We start from the raw sequence: 12,749 nt of genomic DNA, 5'->3' as shown, positions 1-12,749 counted from the left end.
TCCCCATAGTTAACATTCGAAAAATATTGGGCGACTGATCTTCACCATAGGTTTGCTCCCTATAGTTGCAGATTTGATACCTTTCATTGACGTTACTTTTAATGGAAAAAATCAAAAGTTGGAAGAATGAAAAGACGAACTATGAGGTAGGTTTTGGTTTTGGTTGTCATGAATTCTCTTGTTGGTTACCAATGATATCCTGAAATAGAGAAGTGAATTGTAATAATATTAAGCCGAGATTACACTATACACTCATGGAACTCAATGTTTAGAATTGTTCTAATTGATGGATTAATATTTGAACTTGATTATGAAGTTTACCATGAGCTTGATTCCAGGAGAAAGTAATGCCCAACATTCATGAATCTTAGAATTCTGGTATCTCGATTATTCTTCATTAATCACTTGTGTTTACAGGAATTGTCTTGTATTTTTGAAATTATTTTTCGCATACTTTGCTCGGGACTAGCAAAATGCTGGTTAGGGGTTGTGTTGAGGGTCAAATATTGCATATCAGACCCCGTTTATTGCCTGGATTTACGAATATGGTACTGTTTAATGACCCAATTTAATTTTGTTTATGCTGCAAGGTGTGTTTAGGAGCTCGGACGGAAACAGGATGCTAAAAGCATAGAATTAATGCTCAGAATTCACCAAGGCAAGGGACGGACTCCATGGGATCAAAATTAACAAATTTACATACCAGGGATCCAAGAAGATCAAGCCGTTCATGTTAAAGAGGCCTGAAATTGGTCCAAAATGCAAGATCACAGGGTTCCTGCCATCAGATTGACATGAAACTTAATAAATGGCATGGGGACCATAAATTAATCGTACATGTAAAATTTCAGCCATGGGATATCTCTGGAAATCGGCCAACGAATGGATCAGCCCCGCAATTCATTGAGTGGGGCCCACATGTTATCTAAATATGCCTCAACTTCGGATTCAGCGCATTATATGAGGAGACAAGATGGATGGATGGAGCTGATTTCCCAGAACCATCATAGTGGAACCCACCTGAGTTGGGTGTGCATAGTGCACAAGTGCACTAGCCGTGTACGGCAACGAGCCTCCTTCCTAAAAACGGAAACTCCGTTTTTGTTCCAGCGTGCGTAACAGGGACTTACGCTGTGATCTTTGTGGGTCAACACCCTGCATCAAAGGTCCGATCTGGACCATCCATGAGACTCACAAGGTCCCTCTCAGCCACTTCTTAGTGACAGAATTGAATAAGACAATGAAGATTGGTTTTTCAACCGTTCAAAAGTAGAATGGACGGCAGAGCAGAAAATCAGGTGGACCGCATCAAAAGCAATCCAAAAACAGTCACTTTTTACTGAAATTTCGAGTAGATTCTAATGGACGGCATGGATTTCCCATTAGAATTTGATCATGGGGCCCTCTGACATCACCGACTCAAAATGAAAATTTTCGTTTCTTCTAGCGTGAAACAGAGCACCGTTTGATCTATAGTGGGCCTCCATTATGGTCCAAATACTCAATCCGAGCCGTCCATCATGTAGAGTGGCTCGATTTAATCGAACCCATGTTGACCTTGTGCACTCATGCACGCACACGTGCTGGTTTCAACAGTTACAAACGGACAGCCCTGCACAGATTGCAGCTTGATTACTACCTTCGACCGCTTCAATAATATTCTAAAACCACCCATATCTTGCTAAAATTTTGTGTACAATCCAATGAATGGATTGGATCTTGTGAGAAATTCCAAGAAATGGGTCCCACTAACGTCCAGCGTCAGTCAGCAGGCCCTGCTGCGCACGTTGCTGCGTATGCTTACGCACGTCACCGACTGACCTCCATCGACACATCTTTGGGCTGGACATGAAGCACAGGAGAGAGAGGCATCTCTTAGACTGTGGAGAGTGGGCAGCCATGGAGGCAAAGTGGTCGGTTAAGATCTTCTTTCTTCCCTTTTAGTTTTTCTTCTTCTTTTAATGCTTTTATGAGACTTTAGTCTAATCATGATTATGATAGGCTAAACCTCTTAGCTAGGGTTAAGAGGTGAAGCTTGTAGTGTGATTGGGTTGTTAGCTTTGCTTTAATTCATAGTTATTGAACTCTTGTGGATTTTAGTTTGATTATTAAGGAATACTTTTAATTTTTAATAGTTTATTGTGACTTAAATTACAGTAGATCTGCAATAGCTTTGAGTATGTTCTTTTCATTATGAGATTGTGAACTTAGGAGGATCTGTTGTTCACCATTGTCTCCTTGGCATGGTTGGGTGACGGAACCCCTTCCTAACTTTCACAATTCTCTTGTGATTAGCTGTGGTATTGGTAAATTGATGTTGTTTGCCATAGTCTCCTGAGCATGGTTAGGTGATGGAATCACTTCCAAATCTACACGAATCGTATCTGTTGATAATTAGATCTATGAGACATTCAGAGATCTGACAAATCTCTTCTTACCAACTGGATAGGATGGGACTCTGATTCCAGTTGTGTCCTTGAATCAATACAAGATAACTTCCCAATTGCTATAAGTGGGTCCTTGGCACCCTAGTTCCCACCTTTATTTTTATTAGTTTTTAATTAATCTATTCACAATTATTCCCTCATATTCACTTGATTTAAATTACATCTTAGTCTAGTTCTAGTTCTATTTAGTTTTAGATTACGTACAGGTATCAATCCCTTGGGATTCGACCTCGGTCTCACCGAGTTTATTACTACATCGCAACCCTATACTTGGGGAGTGAACAAGTTTTTGACGCCGTTGCTGGGGATTGACGGTTACGTTTTCTGAAATTAACTAGTTTTAAGATTAGTTTAAGATTATGATTTTTCTAACTTTAGGTTTAGGTTTTTCTGATTTATAGAAACTAACCTGTTTTCCTGTTTTGTAAGATCCTGACATAAACTTCTAAATTGGTAATCACTTTCTAATTTCTCTACTTTTTTATTTTTAGAACTAGGGTTTGTGTTTTAGAAATTTTCTAATTCTAGGCTTTTTTTTTTTTTTTTTTAAATTTTAGAAAATTTTCATTTTCTAATTTTAGAAATTTTTTCCCTTTTAGAAACTAACATTACTTTCTATTTTAGGATTATGTTTTTTTTTTTTTTTAGAATTTTCTAACTTTATGTTTAAAACTTTCCTACTTATTTTTAGAAACTCTCTAATTTTAGGTTTTATTTTCTCCTTTTAGAAATTTTCTAATTCTAGTATTTTTCTATTTTTAGGAACTAGTTTATTTTTAGAAACTTTCCTCTTTTGTTTTTAGAAACTAGGTTAGTTATTTTCCTTTTTAGAAATTCTTTCTAATTTTAGAAACTAACTCATCTTTCTTTTATTTTATTTTTAGAAACTTTTTGTTTTTAAGAATTAGTTTATTTTTAAAAACTTTTTAATTTTAGGTTTAGATTTTCTATTTTAGAAACTTTCTAATTCTAGGTCTTCTTTTTAGAAACTAACTTAGCTTCTAGGTTTAGAAAATTTTCCTTTTTAGAAACTAACTTTCTATTTCAATTGTAGGAACTTTCTAACTTTAGACTTTCTATTTTAGAAACTAATCTCTTTTGTTTTCTTTTGCAAGATCTTAACATAGGAACTTCTCATTTGGTACCTTCTTTCTAACTTTTCCTCCTCTTAATTTCCATATTGCTGTAAGATCTTTTCTTTTGTTTTTGTTAGGATTAGATTCAGAGTTCGGGTTTCACCATGTATATGCATGAGTGAGAACGTCGATATGCTGGGATGATGATTACGATAGAAAACAACCTATGTCTCAAAACTTTTCTGAAACTATCATCGAGAACCAATCGAAATATAAAGATCCACCGGTTAAGAAGTCCTTACGTGATCATATGCAAGAGAACAATTATACCTCACGGATTAACAAAACAGTACGTGAGTGTTGGGGTTATCATAACTATGAGAGTGAGAATTATTATCATCCATCCAATAAAAAGAAAATAATGCATGATTATATTATGAGTGATAATATGTATTACTAACCATCAGATTCTCCCACCTATGATCCATATGACTGTAATCAGTGGAAACATCAAAATTGGGGAAATGAACCAACAACATGTTATAATAATTATTCTCTTGGATCCCCTACCTTTGAGATCCAACCAGAAAGGATCCAAGAGGATTCAATTCAGCGTAACATGACCTGTCTTGTGAAAATTAGAAAAGCAATGGAAGCACTCAATTCGCGCCTCCATAGGATAGAGGAAGCTTGGTCATCCCAAACACAACCCAATCCAGAAATACAATGCGAGGAAAGTGATCCTCACTCACTTTTGAAGAATTCTGAAATTTGGAATGAAGAGTTGGATTGTGTTAATGAGCATATGATTCAATTCCCTAATGAGTCGATCTCGATGAAGGTCCAAAGGAATGGTCAAGAGACGTGGGTATCTTTCAAATACAGTGATGATGACACACCTCCCTCACATGACACATAGGATTTTAATGATGAGGTAGAGGTTAGTTTATTCGAACCTCAACCCAATCTAGGAATAGAATGTGAGGAAAGCAATCCCAACCCAAGTGTGAACTGTACTGAATTGGAAGCTGATAAGTATTGGGATAAGATTCATGAGAGCACAGCCCAAATTTCACTAGAATCAACTTCAATTATGGTCCAGGAAGGTGATCACAAGGCACAGGAAGTTCTACTCCACCTATCTGACATAGATAATTTAAATGTGGAGGATGAACCACTTTCACCTAAACCTTCCAACCTTTGTGAGGCATGTTTAGATCACTCCCCTGAATTGGATGATGATATAATTTGGGAGATGAACGAGCCACCTGATATGACTTTGGAAGTTGAAACCACCTAGTTGAGGTCACCATTTCCATGCATCTTCTGAGTAATATCAATGAACAGAGTCCTCACATCGATACTTCGTCTCTTGACCCTCAAATTGTCTATGCAGGGCTGGAGCAAGAGAGCATACCTCCATCTCCTTTTAAGGGCAATGGAATCCTTAAGCATCTCATTACAGACTTCAATGAGGAAAACGAGTCACTCTCAGCTGAAATTTCTGACTCTTTTGATGATTGCTTGACACACTTTATAGATTCTAACGACCCCATGATACAAGAAATAATTGATGCCTCGCAAGACAACATCTCGGTAGTCATCACTGACCGAGAGAACCCTTATTCTGAAGCCCCTCCCTCATATCCTCACTGTCTACAATTAAAGGAGGAGCTGACAATGGAATTGAAGTCTGATACTTCAGAATGTGTTGAGACTACATCATTTCTTAAGAAGTTTTCTGCACTTTATCTACTTGTAGTCTTTAATTCACCATGGGATACTAACGTTGAAACTTCTTCTGTCACAGGTGACTCATATATACTCTGGATATCTCAAGCTATTCAACGGAAAATTTCTTATGAGGTACATAAGTTTCTCTGGAAAGTCATGCTCCAGGGCGTCCAAGCCTATTGCAAAAAGGGCTTTTGGATGATCCTGTTGAGGAACTTACTGAGAAACTTATCAAGATATTGGCCGAAAGAGGAACCTCTCGGCATGATCAAGTAGCTTTTCCCCTGGTTTCATAGGACTAGGATAGTTCGCTTGATGCCGTTCTAGGATAGTTGACTTTATGCCGTTAGGTTAGTTTGCTTCTTGCATTGTTTTAGGACAGTTTGCTTTTGTTGGTTTCTCTCTTGTGCTGACCCACTCTTACGTTGATATCTTTGGAAAAAGCTTCTGATTCTTTCGTCCAAGTATTCTCTTTCCATCACTTTTCCCTTATTTTCGTTGACTTATGTGTATTGCATGCATACATCTTTTACATTGAGGACAATGTAGATTTTAGGTTGGGGGTGGGAGATTAGGTTACCTAATCAGTAGTTTCTTGGTCTTGAGCAAAAATTGTAAATTTTTTTTAAACCAACCTCTTCTACCCCAACCTAGGGTAGAGGACATTCAAGATGAGAATGAGGTGTATCAAGCACTCCCGCCTCGTACTTTACGTGATTATTTACAACCAGCGGGGGTGAGTACACCCTCATGCATGATCTTTCTTGAAAATACAGGACATGGACATCAAGCCAGGGTTATCCAACTCCTTCCTAAGTTCCATGGGCTTGAATCTGAAGAACCATATCTACATTTGAAAGAGTTTGATGAGATTAGAGCCACTTTATATTTTCAAAATGTGTCTGAGGACATAGTCAGACTGAGACTCTTTCCTTTTTCCTTAAAAGAGAAGGATAAAACGTGGTTACATTCACTGCGTCCTAGATCCATTGGCACATGGAATGATATGTAAAGGGAATTTATAAAGAAATTTTTTCCACACGATTACCCTTCGAAAAGTAATCATGAACTTCACCCAAAAGGAGGATGAAACATTTTATCAATGCTGGGAAAGGTTCAAAGATTTGGTCAGTTCATGCCCACAACACAGCTTTGAAACGTGATGCATTATAAATTTTTTCTATGATGAACTGACATCTTCCATGTGCCAAATGGTCGAGACAATGTGTAATGGAGAATTCATTAATAAAAATGTCGACGAGGTATGGGATTACCTCGATAGTCTTGCTGAAAAAACACAATCATGGGATTATTACCCAAAATCGAATACCACATTTAGGCCGACTCAATCTAAGGAGAAAGGTGGATTATATCTCTTGAAAGAAGAGGATGATCTCAAGTATAAAGTGACTACGCTCATAAGAAAAGTTGAGGCCATGGAAGGAAAGAAGGATAAGGTTAATAAAAGTGTTTGCGACATATGTGATTGCAACATTCATACAACTGAAAATTGTCCTACGATACCCGCCTTTCGAGAAGTGTTGAATGAACAATCCAATGCCGTAAATAATTATCAAAGACTTTTCAATGGACCAACCTCTAATACGTACAATCCTGGTTGGAAAAATCATCCAAACTTTAGTTGGAGAAATAGACAAACTGCTACCCCTCAAGGTTTCTTCAATCAAAATCCAAATCAGGGGAAACCTCAAGAAGAACCGGTTCAAAATTCCATGCAAGAGCTGACCCATGCAATGCGAGACTTTATGCAAAAGATGGATTCACGTATGACGGTTATAGAAAAGGGGATGCTTCCTGCACAACCGCTCCCCAATCCTAAACCGCAATACGAGATAAGTGATCTCAGCTCTTCAAATTAAATGGGGCACGCTAAATCCATCACCACTCTTAGGAGTGGGAAGATCATTGATAAAACCCTTCCGGTTAGGCCCGAAAAGCCTCAACAACCGGAAGAGGGCAACAATGATGGATCTAGTGATGCCCCACAAAAATTAGAACCGGAACTTATAGAAAAGCCAGTTGCTCCATTTTCTCAACGGTTGGTCGCTCCAAAACCTCTCTCTAACTCTCAGGATATCCTAGAAGTGTTGAAACAAGTGAAAGTCAACATTCCTCTACTTGATGTCGTAAAACAGATACCTTCATATGCTAAATTTCTGAAAGACTTATGCACGACCAAACGACGGCAGAGTATTCAAAAGAAGATCTTCTTGATCGAGAAAGTGAGTGTCATCCTAAATCAAGATATGCCACAGAAATTCAAGGATCCCGGTAGCCCAACCATATCATGTGTAATCGGGGACCATCGAATTGATCATGCACTTCTTGACTTAGGAGCGAGCGTCAATTTGATTCCCTACTCGGTATACAAACAGTTAGGTTTGGGTGAATTAAAACCCACCCTAACCACACTACAACTTGCTGATCGCTCTGTTCGTGTACCAAGAGGTATAATTGAGGATGTGTTGGTATAAGTTGATAGATTTTACTACCCTATAGATTTTATCATCTTGGACACTGAACCCATCAATAACATGAGCACTCAGATCCCTGTCATTCTTGGTCGCCCATTCCTTGCCACTTCAAACGCAATTATCAATTGCAGGAATGGTGTCATAACTATGTCTTTTGGGAATATAACATTGGAGTCAAACATCTTTTTCAATAACGGCAGAAATTTAGAGGATGATAACGATTTTCACGACATTAACATGATTGACTCTTTAGTGGAAGATACGACACCTCTGACCTTATCCTCTGACCCTCTAGAGACGTGCATGGCCCACTCCTATGATTTTGATGATGATATGATTAGGGAGACGTGTGCCTTGCTTGATACTGCACCGGTACTTGAAGTTAACCGGTGAAGGCCACAATTTGAAGAGTTACCCCAAACTGATGTAATGCCTTTACCGTCTAACCTCAAGCCACCAAAGCTTGACCTAAAACCTTTGCCCTCTGATTTAAAATATGTTTATTTAGGTCAAGATGAGATATACCTGGTGATGATCTCTGCCCACCTGGAGAAAGAACAGGAGAGTATGCTCATATCTACTCTCATTGAGCATAAGGGAGCCCTTGGATGGATGATAGCGGACCTCAAGGGAATTAACCCCTCGATTTGTACTCACCGCATTTATCTTGAGGATAATGCTAAGACCGCTCGGCAATCACAATGTAGACTAAATCCAAACATGAGGAAAGTGGTTAAGGCCGAGGTTCTTAAACTATTGGATGTGGGTATCATATACCCCATATCCGATAATCAATGGGTGAGTCCAACTCAGGTAGTTCCTAAGAAGTTCGGGATCATCATCGTAGCCAATGCCAATAATGAACTCGTGCCAACTAGAGTTACTACTGGTTGGAGAATGTGCATTGACTATAGGAAGCTGAATACCGTTATGAGGAAAGACCACTTTCCTTTGCCCATCATTGATCAAATCTTGGAAAGGCTAGATGGTCATTCCTATTACTGTTTTCTTGACGGGTATTCGGGCTATAATCAGATTGAAATCGCCCCTGAGGATCAGGAAAAGACCACATTTACATGTCCTTACGGCACCTTTACCTATAGAAGGATGCCATTTGGATTATGTAATGCCCCTGCCACCTTTCAGCGTTGTATGATGAGTATCTTTTCTGATATGGTGGAGAAATATCTAGAGGTCTTCATGGACGATTTCTCTGTTTTCGGTTCATCTTTCAGCAAATGTTTAGAAAGTCTTAAATGTGTGCTGAAAAGATATGAAGAGAAGAACTTGGTACTTAATTGGGAGAAGTGTCATTTCATAGTTCATAAGGGAATTGTCCTTGGACATATTATCTCGTCCAAAGGAATTGAGGTAGATAAGGCAAAAATCGATCTTATCTCTAACCTACCTCCACCCAAGAACATCAGAGATGTGCGATCCTTCTTAGGACACGCAGGGTTTTACAGATGATTCATAAAGGACTTTAGTCTCCTCTCTCGTCCCTTATGTAATCTTCTACAAAAGAATGCACCATACGAGTGGACTGAGCAATGCCAGGAAGCTTTCACCAAGCTTAAGGGCATGTTAACCACTGCACCTATCATGCAGCCACCCGATTAGAGCCTTCCTTTTAAGCTTATGTGCGACGATTCTGATTATGCTCTTGGAGCGGTTCTAGGCCAGAAAAAAGATAAGAGGCCCTACGTCATTCATTAAGCAAGTAGAATTTTAAATTCTGCCCAAGTGAACTACTCGACTATGGAAAAGGAACTCCTAGCCGTAGTGTTCGCTTTGGATAAATTAGGTCCTACTTGATCGGATCCAAGATCATTATCTATACAGATCACGCGGCACTTAAGTATCTTCTTTCTAAGAATGATTCCAAGCTCCGCCTGATACGATGGATCCTTCTACTCCAAGAGTTTGATTTGAAGATAAAAAGGGAGTAGAGAACGTAATGGCCGACCACCTTTCTCGCCTTAATACCTCTGATTCCCTTGAGGTGACCCATATCAATGACATGTTCCCTGATGAACAACTGTTTAGAGTCTCTCATTCACCTTGGTTCACTGATATTGCTAATTATCTTGCCACAGGTTCCATACCAACACAGTGGACTGCACAAGATAAGAAGAAATTCTTTACCGAGGTGCGCAACTTTTTCTGGGATGATCCATATTTATTTAAATATTGCCCAGACTAGATCCTAAGGAGATGTGTGTCTGACTATGAGCATCAGAGTGTCATCTCCTTCTGTCACTCACAGGCATGTGGTGGTCACTTTTCTGCTAAAAAGACCATGGCCAAGATTTTACAGTGTGGCTTTTACTGGCCCACTATATTTAGGGATACTCATGAGTTTTGCAAGGCTTGTGAGCGTTGTCAAAAATTGGGAGCATTGTCCCATCGAAATATGATGCTTTTGAATCTCATCCTTATCATAGAAGCATTTGACTGTTGGGGCATCGATTTCATGGGACCATTCCCCCAATCATTTGGAAATTTATATATTTTGCTCACCATAGATTATGTCACTAAATGGGTCGAAGCATTTTCGTGCCGAAATAATGACCATCGCATGGTCATTAAATTCTTAAAAGAGAACATCCTTTCGCGGTTTGGGACGCCTCGAGCCATCATTAGTGATGGGGGCTCACACTTTTGTAATAGACCATTCGAGAGCTTAATGAAGAAATACGGTATCTCTCATAAGGTGAGCACCCCATACCATCCACAGACAAGTGGACAAGCTGAGATTTCCAATAGGGAGATCAAACATATCCTAGAGAAAATGGTTAACCCTGATCGTAAGGATTGGTCAATCCGATTGACCGATGCCTTATGGGCATACCGTACTGCTTTTAAAACCCCTATTGGAACGCCTCCTTTTAGACTTGTCTATGGGAAAGTTTGTCACTTGCATGTGAAGTTGGAACATAAAGCGTACTAGGCGATCAAAAATCTGAATTTCAATCTGGACAACGCTGGCTCGTTACGTAAACTTCAATTAAATGAATTTGAAGAAATCTGGAACGATGCATACGAGAACTCGAGAATTTACAAAGAAAGAATGAAGGCGTTTCATGACCAACGTATTCTACGAAAATCATTCACACCTAGTCAGAAAGTCTTTTTGTATAATTCTCGATTACATGTCTTTCCAGGTAAGCTTCGATCTCGTTAGACTGGCCCTTACATTGTGGTCACTGTGTATCCTCATGGGGCCATTGAGATAAGAGATCCTGACAATGGCAAGGAGTTTAAAGTAAATGGAAATCGCTTAAAGCCATTTGTCGAGAAATTTGAATTAGAGGACATGTCCATACCTCTGACTGATCCTGTTTACCAGAATTGATCTCCTAGTCTGATGGAGGTATAGGTAGGTTTCCTGTTTTCATAAGCCTAGGATAGTTTTCTTTATGCTATTTTAGGATAGACGGTAAACTTAGCACTCCTGGGAGCCAACCCAGCTTTTCATTTTGTTTCATTTTCCTAGTTAGTTAGTTCAATGTTTGTGGGTAACATTGCTGCAAACCCTCACGAGACTACAACTCGTCCACTAGGGGCAACCTAGGGGTTTAAAGGCTTGTTGCATACGCTAAATGTAATTGAGAGAACTTGCAAAAGTGGTGTAAGTAGGATTTTATTTTTTTTATTTTTATTTTACTTCTGTTGGTTTCTCTCTTGTGTTGACCCGCTCTTACGTAGATATCTATGGAAAGCCTCTTGATTCTTTCGTCCAGGTACTATCTTTTCATTACTTTTCTTATATTTTCATTGTCCCATTGCATTGCATGCTTATTTCTTTTACATTGAGGACAATGTAGATTTTAAGTTGGGGGTGGGAGATTAGGTTTCCTAATCGGTGTTTTCTTCGTCTTGAGCAAAAATTGTGAAAATTTTTAATTTTTTTAGAATTTCTTGTGAATTTTAAGATACGTAATGTTGGTAATTTATAACTCTTGGATTCAGTATCTTTTAGATTTCACAATTAAGTTTGAATCATTAATCCGGAATTAAAAGTTGTAAACATTGAATGGGTCATGATTTCACAAAAACCATCTCGCTTGCACATTAAGGGTTCAGTTCGATATTGAAGGATTAACTTGGTAATCACTAAACATGAAAGGAACCAACTTGAGAAATTGAATGGATTGGGCGAACAGTCTTTACCATAAGTTTGCTCCCTATAGGTGAGGATTCAATTCCCCATGGATGATATTTGAAAAAAAGTGGGTGTGAAGTCTTTACCATAGGTTTGCTCCCTATAAGTGAGGATTTGATTCCCCTTTTTGGCGTTACTTTTAATGAAAAAAATAAAAAATTAAAAGAATAAAAAGATGATATGTGAGGCAAGTTTTGGTTATCATGAATTCTCTTATTGGTTACCAATGATATCCTTAAATAGAGAAGTGAATTTTAATGTTCATAAGTCGAGATTAGACTATACATCCATGGAATTCAATGTTTAGAATTGTTCTAATTGATGGACTAATACTTTGAACTTAATTATGAAGTTTACCGTGTGCTTGAGTCTAGGAGAGAATTATGCCCAACAATTCATGGATCTTAGATTTTTCGTATCTGAATCGTTTTTCAAAATATTACTCGGGTTTACAGGAATTGTCTTTTAGTTCTGAAAGTAATTTTTGCATATTTTTCTTGGGACTAGCAAAATGCTGGTTGGGGGTTGTGTTGAGGGTCAAATATTGCATATCAGATCCCAGTTATTGCCTGAATTTATGAGCATGATACCGTTTAACGCCGTGCCTTAATCGTGTTTTTGATGCAAGGTGTATTTAGGAGCTTGGACTAGAAAATGGTATTAAAAGAATGGAATTAGCACTTCAGAATCACTAAGGTAAGGGACGGACCCCAGGGGACCAAGATCAATGGATTTACACGTCAGATATCCGAGAAAATCTTGAAACTGAAGCTCAAGTGGCCTGAAATTGGTCCAGAATGCAAGATCACAGGGTTCCTACCATCCGTTTGGC

The 12,749-nt window shown here is 38.6% G+C and overlaps 1 non-coding gene across 1 annotated transcript; it reads right to left on the bottom strand.

Annotated features, from left to right (window-relative positions):
* Positions 1-6,303: 6,303 nt before the first annotated feature.
* Positions 6,304-6,410, bottom strand: LOC131234131 (small nucleolar RNA R71). Its single transcript, XR_009165541.1, has one exon. It is a non-coding gene; the product is annotated as a small nucleolar RNA R71 (small nucleolar RNA).
* Positions 6,411-12,749: the final 6,339 nt, after the last annotated feature.

This window comes from Magnolia sinica, chromosome 18, assembly GCF_029962835.1.
Source record: "Magnolia sinica isolate HGM2019 chromosome 18, MsV1, whole genome shotgun sequence".
Classification (NCBI taxonomy): domain Eukaryota; kingdom Viridiplantae; phylum Streptophyta; class Magnoliopsida; order Magnoliales; family Magnoliaceae; genus Magnolia; species Magnolia sinica.
This window is presented reverse-complemented; position numbering and strand designations above follow the sequence as displayed.